A 22,476-nucleotide genomic window follows, 5' to 3' on the forward strand; every position below is an offset into this window, starting at 1 on the left:
CCTCCTCCTCTCCTCTGCTGGCGCAGTGCCATGCAGCATGCTGTCTTAGCTCCTCAGCTTCACTCAAGCCCTGCCTTGGGCTCTGTGCAGCAGGGCGCTCCATTCCCTTGTTTGTCAACAGACCTTCTGGATCTTTTGGGAACGTTCATCATCCAGATGTGATTATGGGGACATTTTCCAGTGAAGAAATCTAAAAATTTCCTATTAGCCTTAGCATATTCAGTCTCAATATGCTCCTGTCCAGGTCAGCGTTGCAAATCTGGTTTAGAATGTTGGTGTGTTCATTCGTGGCTTATGTGAGTTAAGGATTTGAGTCTTCAAGTTCCTAACTCACAAATACCCACATCAGGAATAGTCAATGTCTGTATAAACGTGTTGGGAATTACTAGGTCATGCACTTTTTCTCTTGAATTATGCCTCTTTCTATCCTCTTTTCTGTTCCTTCTGCACTTTGGCTTGGAGGAAGCAGCTGAAAACCTTCCAAAATTATCTGGTCAGTAAAGTGCATTTTGTGATGATGTTCACATGTAACACAATCAATTAAAAGTAAACTAAAACTAGGGTTTCCAAATAGATTACAACAGTGTGCTTGATGAGTGATAATATAAAAATTTGCAAGTGGTTTTGGGAGAAGATGGGGAATGTCCGTACTGATCTCCAAGGATGCCCCATGTAAGGGTCACTGTGCTGTCAGAGCACCCATATGTTTCAGTGAGTACGTGTGCGCTTCTCTCTGCTTTGCAAGTACTTCAATGCTGACTTTGCTCATCTTGCTCATGTATAAGACTGATGTATCCCCTGAGTTGTAGGATCAGCTACATCGGAAAAGATTATCAAGCCCAACCATCAACCTGACCTGCCAAGTCCCATTACTAACCCATGTCCCTTAGTACTGCATCCTTACATCTCTGATACCTCCACTGCTTCCCTGGGCAGCCCAGTCCGGTGCTTGGCCACCCTTTCTGTGAAGACATTCTTCCTGATGTCCAGCCTAAACCTCCCCCGGAGCAACTTATGACTGTTTCCTTGCATCCTATCACTTGTCACCTGAATTTCCAATGGGCTGCTCTGTTTGTTTCCGTCTGCAACTCGTTGGCTTTGTTTTTCCGTCATAGGCTCGGTGCATCCATGTGTTCTGCTAAAGGAGTTTGGTGATGTGGCCTCCGTTCTCTGTGCCACAAGGCCCCATAGGGCTGTTGCCAGAGCAGTCCCTACTGAAGCTTCTTCTCTGCCTTCTTCTGCTCCCCCCAACAGACTTCTCCAGTTTTGCACAGATTTTCAAAGAAGGCCGGCCATGGGCCTATGTTAGTAAGGCAGACATAGCCTTTATGCTGTAGGTCCTGGGAGAAGTTTCTGCCTTGTGGATCAACACGTTACCCTGGCAGCACCCCCTTGCTTCTTGTACCTCCTCTTCTCCATGAATGCTCAGCCCAAAGCCAAGGACAAAACACCTCAGCAGTCCCTTGCCAGGGCAGCAAGGTCCAGAATGGCCAAGTGGGACACCAGGGCTGTCTACCAGCTCACAGGGCTCCTGGGCAGACATGGGCAAGGTCCAGGGGAAGGCAAAGGCAAACTTGCCTTAGCTAGTAACAGCTACAGTACAAGTTACTTGAATAATCCTGAGGGGCTGCGTGCTTCTGCGCAGCTTGTTGTCAGAATGCCTTCTGTTCAGTTTTGTCGTTGCCTGTGCCTCAGTAACGTGCTGCGACAAGAAAATGCAGGCAGGGAAGAATTGAAAAGGACATTTTGGTGCAGTCCAGGGGACTGGCAGCACAGTGAGAAAAAGCTCCCTCCATCCCTGCCTCTGCCACCGCTTGGTAAGGGGACTTCAAGGAAGTTGCTTGGTATCCATCATCCCCTGACCAAGATTCACTCCTGAAGGTTTTCAGGAAGCCCAGTGTAATTTATACATCTTCTATGAAGGAAAACCCTGCTTTCTGACTTCATCCTGTGACTTCCAGGGAAGAAATCATTCCTGTTGTATGAGATATTGACAGTGGCTCCTTATTAAATGGTTACAGGTTCAAAGAATAAGTTTTGGTGACTGTTCTGTAGCTGGATTTATTGCCTGTCAGTAGAATAACTAGAAAACTTATGATAAATTTAGGTTCTTTTCCTATTACTAATATTCTCGTATTGCAGCATGGAAGCACATCTACTGACATAAATCTATGGAGAAAGAATTATAATGTCTTACAAATAACAGAAAATGAGGGAAAACGATAGGGACAAAAGAAGAAAAGCTTTCTACAATGCAAGATGATTCAAAATAAAATAGATATAAAATGCAGCACTAAACTGTAAGAATAGAGAAAACTCTATATATTATCCTATGTTAGTAAGACTGAATCCTCTGTCTTTTGTACTACCAATAATGGTACGTCAAACGTTATTGATGACTGTAGATGTTTTCGAGAATGGATGAAAACTGATTCACTGAGTTTAACTGTATAGTAAATAAAAATGCTAGGCAGGTAGTGCATCAAGAAATATGGTACCTGGGATTTTTAGCAATTGAGAAACACTCTTAGGTTTTTATTTTCCTCTTATCAAGAGAACCATTTTAAATAATTTTAAAAAATAATAATTCCTTATTGCCACATCTGGCATAATTCCAGAGGAGTGTATGCATCTTGGAACACCTCTCTGCCCTTGCTGGCAGAGATGCAGACTCACTGGATAAACTTGTTCCCAAATTCAAATAAGTTTTGATTGCAAAATAAATATTTTTGCCTCTCAGTTTTGTTCTGTGAATTCTGAACCGGGACTTCAGCTCCTCTGGCATTGATGTCCATGGCTATGTACCTGGAGGCACCATAAGCTCTTGCACTGTAATGGAACAAAGTTTTATTTCTTGGCTTTCCGTCCCTAGAGCTGCCTCCTCCTTGTGGCTGTGTGACAAAGGCATGGAAAGGTAAAGGTGATTCCTTAAGTGAAGGTTTCCTGTAGCTCCAGAGTAGTATCCAGAGATGTACATTGCTGAGATGAAGGAGCTGTGTCTTTTCACTACCTTCTGGTGCACACCCTTTTTGGTTCATTTTCTTTAGTTCTTTCTGCTGCCCCAAACCTGGTTTATTCTAGCTGGACATCAAAGTAATAAAGGAGGAATGAGTCATCTATGCTTCTGATGAGATAAAGACATCTTAACACCAAGTTTTATTTTAATTGCCTTTTATGGTGCACAAGGGAATTCTAAATAGCCAAATGAGCTTTCTGTAGACATCTGTGATTAGTAAAACTGTCAGTTCCCAGAAAATGATAAACCGTAGAAAAATAATTTTTTGACAATTGAAAAAATAAAATTATATAAATGAGGTTTTTTTTCATGTTGACTATATGCCAAAGCATTGTAAACACATGATCAGACCTGGTCAAGATGCTTACATCAGGAAGCAGTAAAAAATGTCAAAAAAAAAAATGGAAAAAAAGTATTTGAAATTTCTACCTTTAATTAAGAAGCCAAAATATCTGTTAAAAAATAGAAACCCTTTTAAATGGTAGATTTGATGAATTTGAATTCAGGTGCAACTCGATTAATCCATTTTATTCCTATACCTATATAGCCTGTATATACCTATATAGCCTGTATATTGCCTGTCCTCTTCAGAAATAAAGTGGAAAAAAAAGTTCAGGGACTTTGTCAAGCCCTTGTAGGAACAGTACATAGGAGAAAGGAATGGATCATCTTCCTAGTGAAAGTCAGTCAGGTACCATCATCCCAACCATATCTGCTGACATTGCTGTTTTTAAAATAGTGTCAAATCTCTTCCTGACACTATTCTGGGATAATCAGGTGACTCCAAGGACATAACATGTCCTGATTTAATTTAGGTGGCTCTAGCCAAGCAATGAACTGAAAAATAGGCAAGCTACCTGTGTGACGTTAGCAGATTTCAGACAAAATTGTACAGCAGCAGCTTCCCACCTGGCACAGTTCCTGAGGAAAATTTTGTCATTTAATTCATTTAATTACTCTCAGGGAAAAGTCATTTGTATGTCCTTTAAAATACTTTCTCACATGGTGGCGAAAGTGGCTTTGTATGTTGGTACCTGGTAGGTCCTTTTCACGTCTCGAAGTTTAAAGGACTTTCTGGATGTCTTCGATTCTTTGCCTTCAGGAAATGGAAATGCCCTGGGCAACATTTTTTCTTGCTGTTGATATATGGGTATGCGTGGGAGGTGTCTGTCCAGCCAGAACTGCATAAAGCCCCTTATGATATGCATTGTCCTTTAAATACTTCTGTCTGGGATCCCAGAGCAGTTGTAATAATTGAAGAAGACAAGACGTTTTTTCAGTGCTCGCTACAGAACTGCACTTCAGAGAGTATTTATCTTGTAGGGAAGAAAGATTGTAAAAGCTCTGCGGTGGAGATGATGGGCATTGCTCTTTCAAGTCTATGAAAGATGAGCAATGTTTTAGCTGAAAACATGTCTGCGAATTAGTCTATCTTAAGAGGGCATTATTCTTCCTGACTTGAGTTGCAATGTATTTTTTTCTCTGTCCCTTTGCCTTTCCTTTACCCTCTTCCATCCTCAATACCAATGCGCAGCTGCTGCGTTCTTACCACTTCTGCCTTTCCTCCATCTGTGTGCCCTTCGGAGCCAGCGTTTCAGAGAAGAGAAATACACAAACCATTTATTCATTCATTCAGCGCTTTCCTGCCTCTTCCTTGTTTGCAGAGCGAGCAGGAAGCTATTTGTGACTGGTGACTCACCATCAGATTTTACGAGGGGACTGTGCTGAGCACCACTGATTCACACACTCGCGGCTTTGTCAGAGGTCAGTGCCTTGGCAGCACTCCCCTGCAAATACTGGGCTGCTGCTCTCGAGAGCGTTAAGTCATTTCTGCCTTCCATGGTAGCGTGCTTTGCATGGAGCAGCTGCCAGAGGGGGCTGAGGTGACAAATCCTGCCTCTTCATGGGATGGAGCTCTTACCTGGCACCCAGCTGCCATACTGCCTGCAGCCCCCTTCCTGTCGTCATCTCCCTGAAGCCTGCACCCAGTTTCACTTTCCTTCATGCAGACTTTCATTTCCTTCATGCTTCCCGCTTGCTTGTATTTCTCTAATGCTTTCTTCTACATGGTTTTGGGCACGTGCGCGTGATGAAACTGTGGTAATCTGTGTATTCAGTAGTGTATGGGGAGGTCTGAGAGGCAGTCCTGAGAGCAGTAACACAGCTGTCTAATGTTGCTTTCTTCACCTATGTTGATGACATAGTACTTAATTTCTTGCAAATGAGCCACTATGCAGGTTGTGTGCAAGATCTTGAAATTGATGGCTTACCAGTGATGAAAAACAAAAAGTATTTTCTTTGTATTGTAGTCATTTTTAGATGGGGATGGGGGGGAGTCATCTATTTCTGAAATGTATTGAAAACCTTGGAATATTAAGATAGAAAAGCTGAAGGAAGCTTACCAGATACCAGTACATGTTCCTGCCACGTGGCATGGCCAGTTGCTTCTGCTCCTGGATTCCCCCATCCCTACTCCAGTGGAACGTCTGCTCAGAGGAAATGCAGGGCTCCTGTGGTGGACCTCCTTCCCACCCTGCTGTGCAGGTGCCGACTGTCTGTTCAGCCAAGCTCCACCACAGCCAGGTGTGCTTCTGGGTGCCTGCTTTGTCCTGCTGCTGGAGTCTCCCAGGTGGGATGTGTTGAGGGGCACTCCCCAGGTTGCCCACCCCACCCCTGGGTCTGTCCTCTTCCAGTGTCCAATATCCAGCCAATAACATCTCTGTGCATGGGGGAATACCAAACCGGTTGATGACACTTCTTCCTTCTTCATGACAACAGCGTTGCCTTTATCAATGACATCATTTCTTACTTGTAGGGCAATAGAAACAGAATGTGTTTTATAAGTTCTGGTAGGTAACTCTTGTGCTCACGCAGAAAATTCAAACATTGCTAAAATACTGCTATCACCTTTTAGCTGTTTTACAGATTAGTGAGTAAAGCAACAGCTTTTTTCCTAATGTAAGAATGTTCAGTTAGACGTGAAATTAAAAAACCATTTTGTTCCATAAGCAGAGAAGATAACAGAACCTTATTTCCTATGTGTTTTTATTTCTGTTCTAAGCCATCTACGTCTTCCTATCCCAAACATATCAACTGCTTCTTCTGCCCTTCTGCCTCTGGTCACATCCCTTATCGCAGTCTCATTGGAAAATCATCAGTTCTGATACCTCTCCCTATTCCTTCCTAGTGTTTTCCTGATGTTCGCTATTCAATTTTTCTCCTCCTTGGACAGCCAGGATTTAGAGGGGGACCTAAGCTGCAGGTGTGCTTGGTACCAGCAGCTGTAAAGACTGCAAGGCAAAATGGAGTGGAGTTGCCACTAGAATTTCTCTGAAACTTGTAGAAACCTAACATCTCTGAGACTTTCAGCTGTGTTACAGTTTGGAGTGTTTTCACTGGAAAACTGGGAGGGGGGAACCACCTGTGAAGAGGATATATCTTTGTTTTGTATTACTGTGACTTCATTGTAGCTGATGTTACAAAAATCGGTTAACCATGTGTTAAACTTGCTTATTTGAGTGAAAACATTTCATTGGAGAGTAGCTGAGGTTCAAAGTTTGCTGATGGCTTTAGCTTATTTGGGATAGAGAGGAAAATTATAAAGAATTGCAGAGGGATTTTAGGAGATGGAGATAATGCAGTACACAGACACCATGTGAAGCTCAGCAATTTTGTCAAGTGGCTGGAGGCTAAGGAGATGGTGCGTGCCATTTGTGTTATTGCCTGGGCATTTGCTTTTGGTCACTGCTGGAGATAAGCCTAAGCTCACTGGCCCCTTTCAGAGACAGTGCAGTACTCCTGTGCTCCTACAAGTTTCCAAAAATGTCTTTAAAAATGCAAGAAAAACTGTTTCAAGCATGATAAAGAACTAAGTGAGATTAAAAAAAAAAATCCAAAACCATGTAAATTGTACTTGGGGAAAAATGACTGTAATATGGAGAACTTAGATATAGTTCACTAAAAATATATTATGTGAAATAAAATGTGTAAGGCAAAATTTTGTAATAGAAAGCCTTCAGGTATCTCACTTCAGTAGCCAGTGCTCTGGTTTCTAAACGAAAATGCTGAAATCTTTGTGAGAATCAAATGTGTTCAGGCCGTTGGGCAGGAAAATCTTTAGTTTGGCTGGATGTTCAAAGCAGACTTAAGCACAGAGTTCTCCAAGATAAGATTAAAATCATACATTTACGATTACTGCCCTAAACTTTTGGAGAAACAAAATCTATTACAAAACTGGTTTGTTTTGCTTGGAAAGAGGCAGTCATTGATGTTTGTTGACTTACCGTGGTCACCATTTAAAGTACACAGTTGCCTGTCACCAGGGAGTCTGAGAAATTGCTTGTTCTCTCTACTTGGAGGGAAAAGTCTTCTTGTTTCAGATGTTACCTTGCAAGAATGGCCAGGTATTGCTGCAATTACGGATGTAGATAGTATTAATCTTTCTTTTATTGGGTTATATTGAAACTAAATTCCACTCAGTTAATCAACATTTTTCCCCCTAATTGTCTTACCTGTAGGCAGTTTCAGAGGTAATCCCTAGGGTTCTTGATAATGTTTTAGCGTGTACCTCTCCATTGGCTTTGTTCAGGATTGTTGCATGCCTCATCGTTTTCATCAATTCCTGGGCAGTTTGCTTCAAAACCCAATGTTTTTTGACATGGGAGTGTGCAGTCTTTGGCTTATTTATCTCTCTGTGTATAATTGATAATGTTGTTTGATGAAGTTTTTGATGAAAATAAGATATTTACCATCTCAAAATCTTTTTATTCTAAAGAAGAATCCTTGGTGGCTTTTGTTTTGTTTTAATAGTTACAGCCAATTTTTCCCTTCTGAGGCAGCAGTCATCTTACACAGATTCATCTTATTCTATTTACCTCTCAAGGGGTTGGATTTGGGGTTTAAGATGCCTTCCCCCAAACTATTCTATGATTGTACGATCCACCTGATTTTGAACTACAGGTTTTAAAACTAAAAAAACTGTCTTGAGATGGTCCTGATCATTACCCACAAAAAGTATTAAACCTACCCTTCAATTTATTTTAGTGTGAGGTAATCTGTTTTTTCTCAGTCTCAAGTTTTATCACATTTAAGCCAATGGGATTTGGTAAAGAAAAGAGAAGAGCTGAACTCAGCGTTGTAATTTTCTTATAACTAGGCATAGCACATTTTGTTTGAAAGACTGATAAGCTGAATATAATTTTTCTATAATCTTAAATGTCTGAAATTTACTTCTGTTTTACTGGACTTGACTTTTAATGCTATAGTACTAGTTATTTTACAGGTGCCTGTACAAGGATTTCATATATATCCTTTTAATTATTCAAAGTGGGGAATAGTTAGATTTGATGCCTTTCTTCTATACAGTGATCTTATTTTTGCATTGCTTATGTACTATATGAAATGCATTAGTATTTGAAATCTTGATTTCCTGCAGCTTAGGTAATTATACTTTTTTTTTTGATGCAAATAGAGAAAGAAATGGGCACAATGTACAAAGACCCTCTGTGAAGGATTTCTTGGAAGATAACGATCTTTCTGTTATGAAAAAAGAACAGTGGTAGTGAGATACCAATGAAAATGAAACACATGTATTTGTAGACATATTTTTTAATAGATGTTCTGCTTTTTTTTCAGAGACTGAAAAAGCAAAACACAAATCTAAAAACAAACAACAACAGCAAAAAAAAAAAACTCTTCCTCCTCCATCTTCTCATAGAGCTTACTCTTCTGGAAACAAGCACACAAACCTGCTTTGCATGTGTTCAAACCCTTACTAGTTTTTCAAAATCCTCTAATACTTAACACTGTTACAAGAATATGGTTAAGCATCTTCTATGTGGAAAGATAGAAGCTGTCTGTTGAGAAAAAAATAAATGCCTCAAACAGGAGTTTGGAGTTTTTGCAAAGCTGTAAGTTCACAGGATGCACAGTAAAAGCTCTGTCGATACCTTGTGTTCTGGATGGTGCCTGTATGGAATATAAATCACTTTTTCAATGTAATCTCCTTTTATTGCTGTTATGATTTAAAATAGAATGTATTTGTTAAATGGAAATGAAATAAAAGATTTTCTAGTATTTCACCAGCATGAAACAACCATAGCTGCTTTTTTTTTCCCCCCTCACCCTTCTGGTATCTATTGCATTGCAGAATCACAGTTTTGTACTTGTAGGATTTGTTAGGAACACAATTACCCTGCTATGTTGTATAAAGCACAGTTATAAAGTTACATAGCTTCGTGGGTAGCATGAGATAACAATCACGAATAATAAAGATAGAGGGATAAAGCTGTGACCGCACAAGAGTATTGTGTTTTAATCAAAGCATCTTTTGTTGCTGATGTTTTATTGAATTATTCTAATTGTTTTACTATGGGCTTTTGAAATAGATATGATGTAGAAAAAGAACAGTAACCCATCCTTTAAACCTTCACCAGCCTTGAAATCCTCCTCCTCTATGAGGACTTGATAGGTAAGGGACAACAGGCACTGGATGCTTGTGCAGGTCAGGGCCAGCTCAGCTTCCAGGGACCAGCTCAGTAGGGGTGCAGGAGAAACCCTGAAGGCTCCCCCAGGGCTTTGCTGGGGAGATGAAGCCCCTCCTGCAGCATGGTGAGCTGCAGGCAGGCAGGGAGGCTGAATGCTAGCCTTGTGCCCGGGAGAACCACCATTTCTGGGCAGTTTGCAGGCCCAGCGAACCTCAACTGGACATACAGCTCTGTACACATGCCGTGGTGAGTTTCATGCAGAGCCTCCAAAACTGGTGTCAGTCCTCAGGGCCTTGGGGCTCTGCTTTGAGCCCCCTGGGCTGCCCTCGGCTTCATGAACTGCCTCTGCCCTCTTTTGCTGGATACCTCTGCATTTGTTTAAAAACTATGGCAATGATAGCTGCAAATTAAGAAAATAAAAGCCTCCCACCCACTTTTTCTTCCTGTCATCCTCTGGATGCTGCAGCTGTCTCCCCTCACTCTCCCGTTTCCCATCTCTCTGCATGGGGCATCAAGCAGGCCTCTCCTTGCGGCATGGTGACCCCATCAGGAGCACGATGTACAATGGGAGGAAAAATGGCCTTGCTGTCTCTTGCTTTCAGTTGAAGTGTACAGTGCCAAAAAAAGCCTAGAAAAGCATGTGAAGGTGAAAAAAAAAGTTACGTCCATTTTACGTCCTGTTGACACTTTTCTGAAAGAAAATGGGAGAAGCAGTTCTGTAAATAAGCTAACGCATCCTATCTTATCTATACTGAAAACATGTCTTTAAGTTTTGTACTTTAGCTTTTACTGGGCATTTTACGGGGCAACTGAATGAGGAGTATCCTGATGTCAACCTACTCTGCCACATTTTGAATCCATGGGATCCTGGGTATTCCCCGAAGTACAAATTTGCCATAGCCATAACATTGTTTCTGAGACTTTGAAAGCAGAAAGCCCATTGGCATAGAGACCTGTAGCCCAAATATTTGAACTGGAAAATCAGCCACTGAGAAGAGAGGTTGAGAAGTTGTTTCATTGTAACTGTACAAATATTGCTCTCTCTGGAGCACAAGCATTTGTACCTTTTTCATAGATGAAACAGGTATTGAGATGAGGAATTTCAAAAGAAAGTATTCCTCTAAAGTCTGTCAAGTACTAAAAACTATGGGTACTCTTTCATTTGTATTTCTAATTCTATTCTAGTATGGTTATTCAGACATCTACCTAAAGTTTATGGTTTGATTATTCCTCCATACATAGCACGTTTGTCCTTGTTTTTTGGAAGCATTTTTAGTATTTGAAGGTTACTCCTTAGGTCATAGCTTTTATAGTTTTAGTGTAAGCCTTTAATCTCACTTTAATGATTTTTGGTTGTAACTTATTCTCATAATTATTACTAATAAATCTACCACATAGCAAAGTACGGTACATCCTGTAGTATCAGAATTCTTTATCTTATTTGTTTATATCTAATTAGCAGAAAAAATACTGCCCGTCTCTTCTTATTTCCCGCAAAAGGACCTTCCTAGACACTGTAATAGCTTTGTGTCTTCCTAGACACACAGAGGAAGAGTGATGTAGAAGAGGAGCAGTCACATTTGGCTACCAACATCTTGGTCAGGGAAACTGCGTCAGTTGTGAGGGAAAGCATTGCTGTTTTTTTTTTGCTGTCATTGCCTGGGGTTAAGTTACAATAAGGATTATACTAAAACAGAATAGGTTTTAAAAATTGGGTTTTATCACCCCCTATAAAATCAGTAATATAATTTGACTCTCTGGGGTTTGTACAATGTGTACTTATGCCTTAATAACAGAAGACATCTGCTGAACTAATTTGCTCAGCAATTTAGAGAGTTACGTAGACTGTGAACTGATGGATATTCAGTTAGCTCAGAGCCATTTGAATTTCCTACATTTTATGCATTCTAGCAAAATTACTTGTTCCTTGGCTATTTTGCTATCCTGTATTTTCACAGAAAAATAAATGTGTTAAAACTTACTAACTCTTCTTTGTTCCCATCTCTCGTGACTTCCCTTCTACTTTCAGAAGGCTACTTCCAATACACTTCTTCTAGTGGTAAGAAGAAAATTTGCTGGCTGTGTCTCTGCCATCTCCACTGTCCTTTGGTCCCTCAGTGAAAATGCTCTGGCAAATGAGCCCATTGGTTCCTTTCCCTAAGAGGCAGAGTCAGTCCTCATCCTAGTTCCTGTATTCTCCACTTTGAGTTTCTGGCCTTCCCTTGTCCCAAGCCTGCAGCTCCGAACAGGTGGCCCCTTAACTGAGAGAGCATTGCTAGCAAGCTTAACGCGAAAACAACACTTACAGTGTTTGGTAACTCATCCTTGCCAAGTACAAGGTAGGGGAGGTGCAGTACCACTGCTTTTCAACTTCCTCCCAGCTGGGTTATAAAACATCATTATTTTTTCTCCAGTGCTCTCTGCTGCACCCTTTTTAGAAGTGCACGTATGTTTCTGGCTTTAACCTCTAACTGTAAAGTCCCTGAGGGTTTTTGACTGATGCCTGACTGTGCTGTTGTAAGCACGCTGATGCTGGCTGTGTTTCAGCTGGTAGCATGATTTAATAAAAAAGCAGCACCGACTCTGAGTTGAGGGCTCAGTACTGATTTATGGCTAGGCTGCAGAGCAGGACACGAAGTTTTGGGAACATATTTGACTTCCCCATGTGTCTCTGAAAGAAAATTACCAGGGAAGTTTCTTACCAGTAATTCTCAAATCTCCATATCTGCAAAATCTTTCTGACTTTGCAATAATGGGCTTCTCTGCTCACTGAAGAGTTTTCTTCAGTTTAGAATGTACAGATATGAAGTTCCTTTCCATTCTGAAGTGCTTCTATTTTTTTTTTTTTAATTTTTTCTTACTGTATTTTTGAGGGAGATTCAACATTTCATACCTGCATCCATCAGTAGAAAACACTGTACAAGATACAAGGCACCGGACCTAAGGCCTTCCGAGCAACTGTGTGCATCATGATGAGGGAAATCATAATGAACATTAGGCAAATGTTACATCAGTAGTTACCAGGTGAAAACCACTGATGCAACTAGCATGAAGGCCATGAGTGCAACACTTTTATCGATAAGGTTGACACTAACATCAGTGTGTGCACTGCAAATTGGTTGGTTATTGTCTGCTTAAATTACCTTTAAATTACTTTATCTTGTAATCTGAAGGCTCTATAGTTGCTCGTTTCCTTCCCCCACCTCTTAAAATTCTGTCTTTGCTCCCAAGAAACCAGGGCCGTTTTCATTAGTTTGTAATCCCAGCTAGGTGTGTGCAGTGGTGTCCAGCGTGCTCTGTACCAGCAGGGAGGAGGAATGACCCTTCTGAGGATGGTAAAAACAGACCCTGAACCACCCCCTCACTGCTGAGTCCCAGCTCACATGGCTGCTGTTGACAAATGTTGAGGACAAGGAGGTGCCATGAAGCTGTTCCAACCTTATTTCTCCCAGGCAGGTTTTATTACGACACACTGTAGGTGATATTTCAAGCTTTATTTTATTTTTTTTTCCACAAGTGATGACATGGCTGTCATATTTAGAGGTTTATTGTTAATTATCACCAATTCATTAAGGGTTTAGTAACTGTTCTGCGGGCACATGCTGAGCACAACCACATTCTGCTCTCTCCACGTGAGCTGACCAGAGGAGCTGTGTTCTGCTCTCAGACTTCATCTGTGGTCAGTGCTGGGTAAGGCTTCATTCCTGGATAAGGAGTCCCTTCAGTCTTGTTTCTTAATGAACTGTTATTGCTGGCTGATAAAATATCTGTTCAAACCATCAGTTCTGACTTAGCTCCTTACTCTCTTGCTTCAAAGCATTCCTACCTCACACAGACAAAAGGTGAGGAAACAACAGTATGGAAAATATTGGGTTTGGTTTTAACTATGGTGTAGCACTACAGGCTGCACAGGAGCTTCTGTAGTTCCCCCAAATATTACTTGGTTCACAGAAGATGAAGATACGACTGCTTGATTTGCAAAGCAGCGTCAGGGCTGTTCACAGAATTTCAATGTGCTGAAAAGTGGAGTCCTTGACAGGTGGCATCTCCTTTATCTCCTTTCTGCTGCTTATGTATTAAAAATATTCAGGGGGGTGGTGCCAAAATAACCATTTTCTGCCAGGTGGAAAATAAATCTAAAACCACTCCTTTAGCATAAAAAAATGAAATAGGTAGTTGACAGGGACAGAACACAGCTGTTCTTGACCTCCATCAGCAAGAGCTTAGCTAGAGGCTGAATACTGCTGTGAAAGTCAGTCTTGCAGCATCTGTAGGTCACAGAGAGGATGTGCACGGCAGCACTGGAGAACGAATGTCACATTTTCATTACATATTTGCTCAGAACAGAGCTCTTTCACAGGAAATACATTAGCCCTATTTCTTTGCCTGATGTCCTGCTAATGGAAGAGAGCGAGTGACAAGGGAAGTTCATGGGTTGATTTAGGAGGAAAGACTTTTTAAAATCGCACGGCTTTTTAAAATGCTACTCATGATAGTAAAAGCATAGTTTATTCCCATGCATGTGCATGTAAGAGATGATATTCAGCATCTGCTGATATGAACTGATATGTTGACTCTGCTGTTCTGTGCCCTTGCAGCAGCTTAACAGGTATTTTTCCCACAAACAGCTTAAAAGCCACACAGGCAAATCCCAGCATAGCATTGTGAGGCTTCATGCAGGTGTGAAGTGAATAGCCTAAATGTGAGCCATGGTTTGAATGGGAAGTTAAGAACAAAATGTCCATCCAAATACTGTAATAAATACTCAGCAGAAATAGATACCACTAGTGCCTCTGCTGTACAATCCTGCCTATATTTCAAACCACATTGATTCTGTTCACCGGTAATTCATTCTTATTTAGAAATAAATTAAAATGTTTTATAATGTTATATATGCCATGGTATTGAAGCATTGAGGCAGATAGACTTAAATTCATTGCAGTCACTGAATGAGGATGTGGTAAGGTAGGTGATCACTGTGGAAAAAAAGCAATAAAGGATGTAAGGGAAATGTTAACTTCTGCTTCACGGTCTCATTTTCTCTGCTACAAACATTGCTTACTGTCCAGAGATCCCAGGTGTGTGGGCCTTCCTTCCTGAGATTGAATCGAAAATCTATTGTTTGAAAAGTTATTATCAACCAAATCTTTGAAAACTGAGATTTTTTGAACAATGCATGCTGCCAGATGCACTTTTAATTAACTGTGCTCCTAGTTACAGCTTAATTACATTTTTGGACATTTATTCTTTTTGGAAAATAGCTTTTTAATGGAAAATCATATTCCTTGGCCTCTGAGGAGCAGATTTGTTGTTGGAAGAGTGAGCTGGATTGGTTACACTTTGAAAATAGGTCAGTGGCTAATAGAGTTTGTATAAGGACTAAAAAGCACTTTATCAGTGCTCATTAGGCATTGTGGTTATAAGGTCTCACTGTTAAAACAAACTTGAGGGTTTCAAGCAATAACAGGCTACTCCACGGATCTAAACCATTGCATATTCATAACATAAAACAAAGTTTGATTAAAACAACAGTTACGAGAGTTGCCAGGGGCCAAAATGTGCAGTCATCTGGATATGATCCAGTTTTGTTCATTATAAGGGGACAAATCCAGTTTCTCTTCCTGCTGTACACAATTAATATATTGTTAGTCTTCAGTGTCTTATAGTAATCAATTGGCATTTAACATGCCATCAATGCAGATCGTGGCATAACAAAACGCAATGAGAGATTTTCACGCAGATAAGGACAATCATATACATAGTGATCAGTTTGAATATCGTCAGTGATTTAAAATGAGCTGTGTGTTGAGTGTTTATCATAAAAGCTCCTTAGCAGTCGTACACATTTACGCAGTGGGTTCTGCTTAGCACAGCATGGAGCTGACAAGGCTGTTGGGTTTTTGTGCTTTCTTTTTGTTAACACTCCACCAGGCAACAACCATGGTTCAATTTAGAAAAGAAAGAAAGGGCATCAACTAGTATGCTTCGACGTAGAGTTACATTTACATAAAATGATCTCCTCTGTGATGCATTCTGATGAGTGAAAATTGATGTATGTTACAGGCAAGTGTGTATTTTGGAGGGATGCATGCTGAGCTCATGAAGCTGCCACAGCACAACAGGCTGCACGGGTGATCTGCTCTTGGAGGTGAGCAGCAAGGGAGCAGGTATGCATGGCCTGGGTGGAAAGAGCAGGAGGGCCTCTGAATGTTATCAGTGTCAGCTGAGCATTTGCAATTAGCTCTTCAAGATTAGTCTTGCAGAGGTTGTGAAATACACACACTAAACCCGTGGCTTCAGTGCAGGTTGCTTGCTAGAAAAAGGCTTACCCTTAGTGAAATGGCGGCACAGATTTTGATAGAGAAACCTTGCAAACTACTTCTGTCAATAATGATTGTGTCATTCGAAGCAACTTTTCTAATTAATGAAATCAATTGCTAATTCATGTTCCATCTGGATGCTTACATGGCTGCATAAGATAGTGAAGAAATTACCCTTTTCTAGAAGTGTTTTTTCAGAGGCAGCAGCAAGGCATAGGCATGCTGTAAAAGTGGCTCCAAGTGAAACCAAGCTTAAAATTTTTGACCCCAGACTTGGAGACTATCTTTTTGCATTTCTCTGCCCTTAAAACTGGAGCATGCTGCCTGTCCTGTTGGAGGGGCTGGTACCAGCCCCTGCTCCAGCCATGGGGCTGACTGCATGGTGCCAGTGCGCAGGGAGTGTGCTCTTCCCCCGTGGCTGTGTGCACCCAGAGGTGCAACCAGGTGCTGTGCGGCTATTGGGGAAGATACAAGTAGACCCTCGCTGTGCCATCTATGTGCTGGCTGGCAGCAGGCCATGACTGGCTACAGCGAGCAGATTTGTAATTGCTGGCATTTCGGATGTTTGGGGGTTTAGTTCCCTTTTTTCTTAAAAACAAAAAAATAACAACAAAACACCTGCTTAAAATACTATTATTGTTGTAAAACTAAATAAGTTACTGCAGTGAAGTAGTCTCAGAGTTTAGTAACTTTAATGTTTAGTAGCATCTTTAGAAAGCCTCTGTACTGAGAATACTACCTTATTTGTTCATGCGCGTCCAAATAATGGTGCTCATCCTTGATGAGCATCCTTTCTTTCATATTCTTACGGTATATGAAATCATGAAAGTCCGTTTACGCTATTTAATTTTATGACAGTCAGAATAACAGAGGAATGCCAAAACTTCCATCATTTCAGTTTTGTAAATGTCTTCTTGAAGGATAAAGGCAGTCAGCAGACTGTATAAACACCATTTTTAGTTTTAAGTTGGTCACTAAAGCATCCATAAGAGCAGCTTGTTCATCTAGCCCTGCAAATCTTCCCACCTTGCATGACAAAGGCCTCAATAATATGATTAAATGATGCTTAGGGGCCTCTGTTAAAATGTTTTAGTGACTTTGCACTTCATAGCAGTGAGTTAGCTCTGTCATATTTGAGATGCAGGGACTGATCACATGAACATTACTACCCCATCGAAGTACAGCCATGCGCTTACGACAAGTCACAATGGTGTAATTATTAAAGAAGGTGCAATTATTCAGGAAGATAATGGGACTGTCGTTGTCTGGCTGGACCCTGTTCGTTTTGCAGTCTGCTTTCTGTGTCCTACAGCTCCTCACATTGTAAAAATGTGAAGTTTGTGAAAACTTGGGGGAAGATGCTGCTCTGGTGGAGAGCAGAGCAAAAAAGACTTTTGGAGTTGTTGCATGAATGCTTTATCATTTAAAGGAAAGAAAAGAGAGGACAGATGTCTCCTTGCAGTGCTTTTAAAAAAAAAAATAAAATATTTTTGTTGTTGTTTGTTTTGGTACTTTAATCACCTGATGTCTAATCCTGTCCAAGAAGGTTGCATGTGAGGGGAAAATCTGATTACCCCATTGCTCACCTCTTTGTATTGGCAAGGCCAGGCTGGTGCCCTTTCAGAAGTTCAGAGTTGGAAACGGTGAAAAGAAAGACCCCAACTGACTGTGTCAAATGTTCCACATTTTATTTGAATTTAATTGCCTTTACTTAGCTGTAAAACTTAGAGCTTTCTTCTGTGTAGTACGTTGGCATGTTATAACAAAGCTGTGAACTTGCAACACTGTGTTAAAATACCCTTGTACACATAGAAATGCTGTCTTTGGAGGTGCAATATTTCTCAAAACAAGGGCATGAGCGTGTTTGGGTAGACGCAGAGCCAGGCTAAGCCTTTCCTCTGCGCCTGCCTGCCCACACACTACCTCTCCCTCATACCAGCGCTGCTGGTTTTGTAGCCAGTGAATGGGTGGGGAGGCAGGTCTTGCTCAGGGAATAAAACATTCCCCAATTCCCAGTCCCTTGTGCTGAAAAGACAGCGGGGACACAAGAAGCATGAGCTCTGTAAATAGCCTGGTGAAGGATCTGCTTAAAGTTGTAGAGAGTCTGTAGAAAGCCCGGCCGTGGTTGAAGATACGGAGTTTTATCCTTTGAAAGAGCCATAGAAAATGAATGTGGGAAAGTATTTATTTAGAAGAATATGCATATCAACAATGATTGGATGGGACTGTAATGTCTTCCTAAGCGTGCTTGTTTTGATTTTCACAGAAGTCTCCATGGTGATAAAATATTCTCATGTTAATGTCAATTAAAAATTTATTTCCATTGTAAAATAAATCTGGGTAAGAAGACTTGGTTGTAGTAAATCTGTGTGGTGACATTTTCTACCCATTCAATTTTCATAAATTTCTGTATGGCTTGGAAGAGCCTGTAATTCCAAGTTTCTAAACAGGTTTCAAGAGAAGAAAAGCAGCCCAGAAGGGTGAAGTGTTTGGAGGGGTCATGCAGCTGCCCTCCAGCTATTAACAGAGTTTAGTTGTAGGGGGCAAAAGGAAGATGTAGTTGATGCAGACGGAAACAATCTGTGGAAAATAGTCAGAAAATTACACTCATTTTACTTAAGCTTTTCCCTTTAAAGGTGAAAAGAAAATCAATTTGATAGTTTTAAAGATCTGCACAGTTCCATGGAAAACATAAAACCCCACTTGAAAGAGTTTTTGAAATCTCATTCTGTATCTGATTAAAAGTGTATTTTGGACCCCCTGTTTTCAAAATGTTCTGTGAAAGACCAACCACAGTGTTCTGATCACACACTCACTTTAGTCTTGACTTTATTTTAACCTCAGTTTTGAAATAAAATACAACTGAAATAAAAAGCCTCTTTGAAGAGAAAATCCTGAAATCTGAAAATAATTAAATGGGATGCTTCAAAACGTGAAACCTCTTTCATGTGTTTTTGACTGTGAGTGAAAAAAATCCCAAATTTGTCAAATTTCTGGGTTACTGTTTCTGCTGCACCTCCTTTGGTGCGGCATGGAAGAAGGGTTCTTTAAAGGTATTTTTCAAGCCACTCTACTAAGGATTTTTTTTTTTTGGAAAAGCGGGATTGTGCCGGCATCACATGTTATTCATTGAACCCCATCAGCTGTATCTCAGCTGTACAGCCACTTGGCTTAGAGCCCACCTCTCCTGCTTTACAGCGCATCAGCTGGACTGAAAAATACAGCTCCAGATCAGATCCTCCAATGAGCTTACATTGCTCTGGCATTCACGTGTAGTGAAACAGAATTGGGATGAACACAATGTTGCTGTTGATAGAATATGAGTGCTCCTTGCTTGGTGTGTGCTCGTTACCCAAGTTCAGCAGCGTGCTGAATGTTAGGCGAAGTGTGGGCATCGTCAGCCTCCTGTCAGCACGTGTGCCAGCCCCGGTCAGGCAACCCAGCTGCTGCTCTGCTCTTCCCTACACTTAGTTAATTTGTGTGTGTGCAGTTTGTGCTTTGGTGCAGTTCGGCAATGCAAATTCCTGCTTAAAAACACAAAAAGGAAAATAAAGTAGTTAGCTCTCGCAACCATTGATTTGAGTAAAAATGCATAAAACCATTATCATAAAACAACAATGAATAAATAATCTGAATCTTGAAAAGTCTGAAAGCTGAAAAACCTTCAAAAGTACTGCGGATGAAATATCTGAGCAAAAAATGTTGCAATGATTTCAAGAGAAGCTATTGCTGGATCATGATGGTGTGCAGCAGACCTTTTCTGTCTTTAAAAGTATGTTTTAAAAAGCAGTGAAATGGAGAATTTTATTTTAAATAAGGAGCACTGTTTTCACTATTTCATTGTTATGATTTTGTGTGGTTTTTTTTTTTTTTTTTTTAGATCTCGGTGGTTATGGCAAAATCTTTCAGCAGTGCGTGGTATGATGGGCTACAGGTTGGATGATCTACAGTCATCTGAAACATGATAAATACTTCTCTTCCTTGTCCATGGTGAGTTCTGTTCCAGTATTACATACACCTATTAAATACTTTGACATTTACTTCAGAAAAGCTGCATTGGGTGGTACTCACATTGCTTTCACATGGACTAGCCTAGCATTGTTTATTTACAGTATGCATAGAAAGCAGAGTGTTAACTGTTTGAGGATATTTTAAAAAGCTGAACTTTAAAAAAGAGCCATACAAAAACGTTTCACTTTTTAGATGATTTTGGAGCTGTGCAAACATCCTTATACACACCTTGAAATGCTCTCTCTCCCTTCAGCTTGAAAGCGTCTTTATCTCAATGTGTAGTATTTTAGGTCAAATTAGATTCAAGCTGAATTGAATGCTCTTTTTACTATTAGGTGTATCACAATGTATTCTATGTATTAAAAATAAACAAACAAACAAAAAAAAAAAACAACAACACCAAAAACCTTCTCTGTAGCTGTGTTACAAATATAGTTCAAAACACAAAAAATAAGTTGGAGAACATATTTTCTCCAGGAGTTTTCAGTTTTATTTTTGAACTGTCTGTATTTTGTGCTTACAATTACTCTGCTTGTAGTATTCATGAGCAATGTTAAGTATTGTATAAACAATAATATTAAAAGCAAGGCTCCTCCTAGTATAACTGAACTATCCCTTCTGATTTACACAGTGTCCAGACATGCAATAATGAGATCCAAGGCACTAGTTGTTCATTTGGCTAAACACAAGTTCAACATTGACAAACCAAATTTGGATATCAAAATGTTCCACTGACTGCTCTTTAATACACCAGAAATAGCAGCCCAGTCTCCTGCCCAAGTATCAGGTTAAGTATTTGAGGTTAAAGTTCTATCTGTCTCCCTCTTCTCCCTTTTGAGGGTTTTGACTAGGCTCTTACTGCAAAGTTTGTTTGAGATCGGTACTGAATTTTCAGGAATAGCTGAATAACTTTTCTTAAAATCTGTAAATGTTTCTTACCCTAAGTCTGTGGCTAGGGTTGAAGTTAAAAGAAAATATCTGACACTGCCTGTATGAAATGTATCCCTCCTTTTCTACTCCTGTTCTAGATTTCAGAGTCCTTAAAAGTATGCAGAAGTATGGAGAAAAGCTGCAAGCTGTGAGAACAGAAGAGGGAAATTAATGGCATTAGTCAAAGCCATTCTTATGATATGCTTAAGTACTGTAATGAAGTGACACAGAGGCAATACAGTTTCCAGAGATGTGTTTACACTTGATAATGGAAAGACATGTTTAAATATCCTGTATAAATGGATAGGGATATTTGCCAACGAAACTGGTTACTGTTATTTTTGGTGGAAGTAAGTTATTTACACAGTGAAATGGCCAGATACATAGCACGCCTTTTTCATCCTTTGGAAGGCATCTTCCGCCTGCCTCTCTTACAGTTTCAGCTGGCTTTGCATTTCAAATGACATGTCTCCCAGGTACTAACCATACCACTCTGACACCGGAGAACCAGATAAATAGAAAGGAAAACATCACCTCACTTGTTCCTACCGGCAAATTATTGGGGGGAAAAAAAAAGCGGATACTGTTTGATGGGTTATCTAGCACCTGTTGATTCTGAGAAGCAGTTCCCCGGGTATTCATCGAGTTCTGCATTGTTCCCTAACCAGGCTTTTTATTTGTCGAATTAGCTGATTTGCTTCAAAGACTTGACCTTTTCTTTTCTCCTTTTACTTATCAGCAATGTGCCATGCATTTCTGAGTCTGTTTTTGCATCCTGAATGTGCACTGATTCATGATGAAATAAGGGCTTTGTGATAGGTCTGCTGGAAGGACTAAGTTCTTTAAACAGAGAAAAGGATGTCTGTCCTGTATGTGCAAACAGGATTTGGTCTCCTTTTCCAGAGGTCTGCCACACCACATTATATTGCAACTGCTCTCTATGTCTACCAACATGAGAACAGAATACAGTCCACAGTGTTTCCTTCATGACCAAACAACCAAAAAAAATAAAATAGTGATGCAGTCTTAAATTCTTGCTTAAATTCTTGCTTAAGAAATGTCATTTTACATTGCCCTTATGATTTAAAAAAAAAAGGGAGGGGGGAGGGGACACAAACAAAAAATCCCTGCTGCTTGCTTTGGCAGTCTGTTCATCAAGATCACTTCTCTTTGCAGTCATACCCTTCAAGCAAAGAGAGGGTGTGTGTGAAGGGTGTCTTGGTCTCCCTCTCACTGTCACACCCTCTAAAGTAGGTTCTCAAAAGCCCAGAAACTTAGCCCGGAGATTCCCTCTAACCAGGTTAAATCTAAGGTGAGCATCAGAAAGTAAACTGAACATTGCCACGCGTGACATGAATCCTAGAGGATTTTGTACCACTACTAACTAGAGTAGCTTGAGGAATGTTATTCTGAGATTAAGTAGTCCTTATTTGTTGAATTCAAACCCTACAGGAGAAGAAGGAATATTCAAATTAATAGACATTTAATAGACATTTAGAATCTGTAAAATAACAAAGATAATAATAGTAGTTCCAGTTTGCTCCAGAATCTTATACTCCAGTAGCTAGACCAGGTAAACCTACTGCAGAAAAATACATTAAGCTGATGAAGTCAGGCTTTTAGAGGAGTTGGTGAGATACAAAAAGTTACTTGAAAATGAAATGGAAAGACTTATAAGTACTGGACATACAAAATTATGCATCAGCATCTAGTT

The 22,476-nt window shown here is 40.3% G+C and overlaps 1 protein-coding gene across 28 annotated transcripts in view; it reads left to right on the top strand.

Moving 5' to 3' along the window:
- The window catches only part of CHRM3 (cholinergic receptor muscarinic 3), a 285,519-nt gene that overhangs the window by 61,842 nt on the left and 201,201 nt on the right, over positions 1–22,476 (top strand). For 21 of the 28 annotated variants that reach the window (XR_011094645.1, XR_011094647.1, XR_011094648.1 and 18 more), the window contains one exon: positions 19,702–19,811. The exons of 3 other annotated variants lie outside the window; for them this stretch is intronic. The gene's annotated coding sequence lies outside the window, so the exon portion shown is untranslated. Of the gene's footprint in view, positions 1–15,564; positions 15,650–19,701; positions 19,812–20,860; positions 21,775–22,476 lie in introns of those variants that run through there. 4 more of the 28 variants (XR_011094653.1, XR_011094650.1, XM_068676265.1 and 1 more) reach the window with 2 other exon arrangements.

Source organism: Anas acuta, chromosome 3 (assembly GCF_963932015.1).
Source record: "Anas acuta chromosome 3, bAnaAcu1.1, whole genome shotgun sequence".
NCBI lineage: Eukaryota > Metazoa > Chordata > Aves > Anseriformes > Anatidae > Anas > Anas acuta.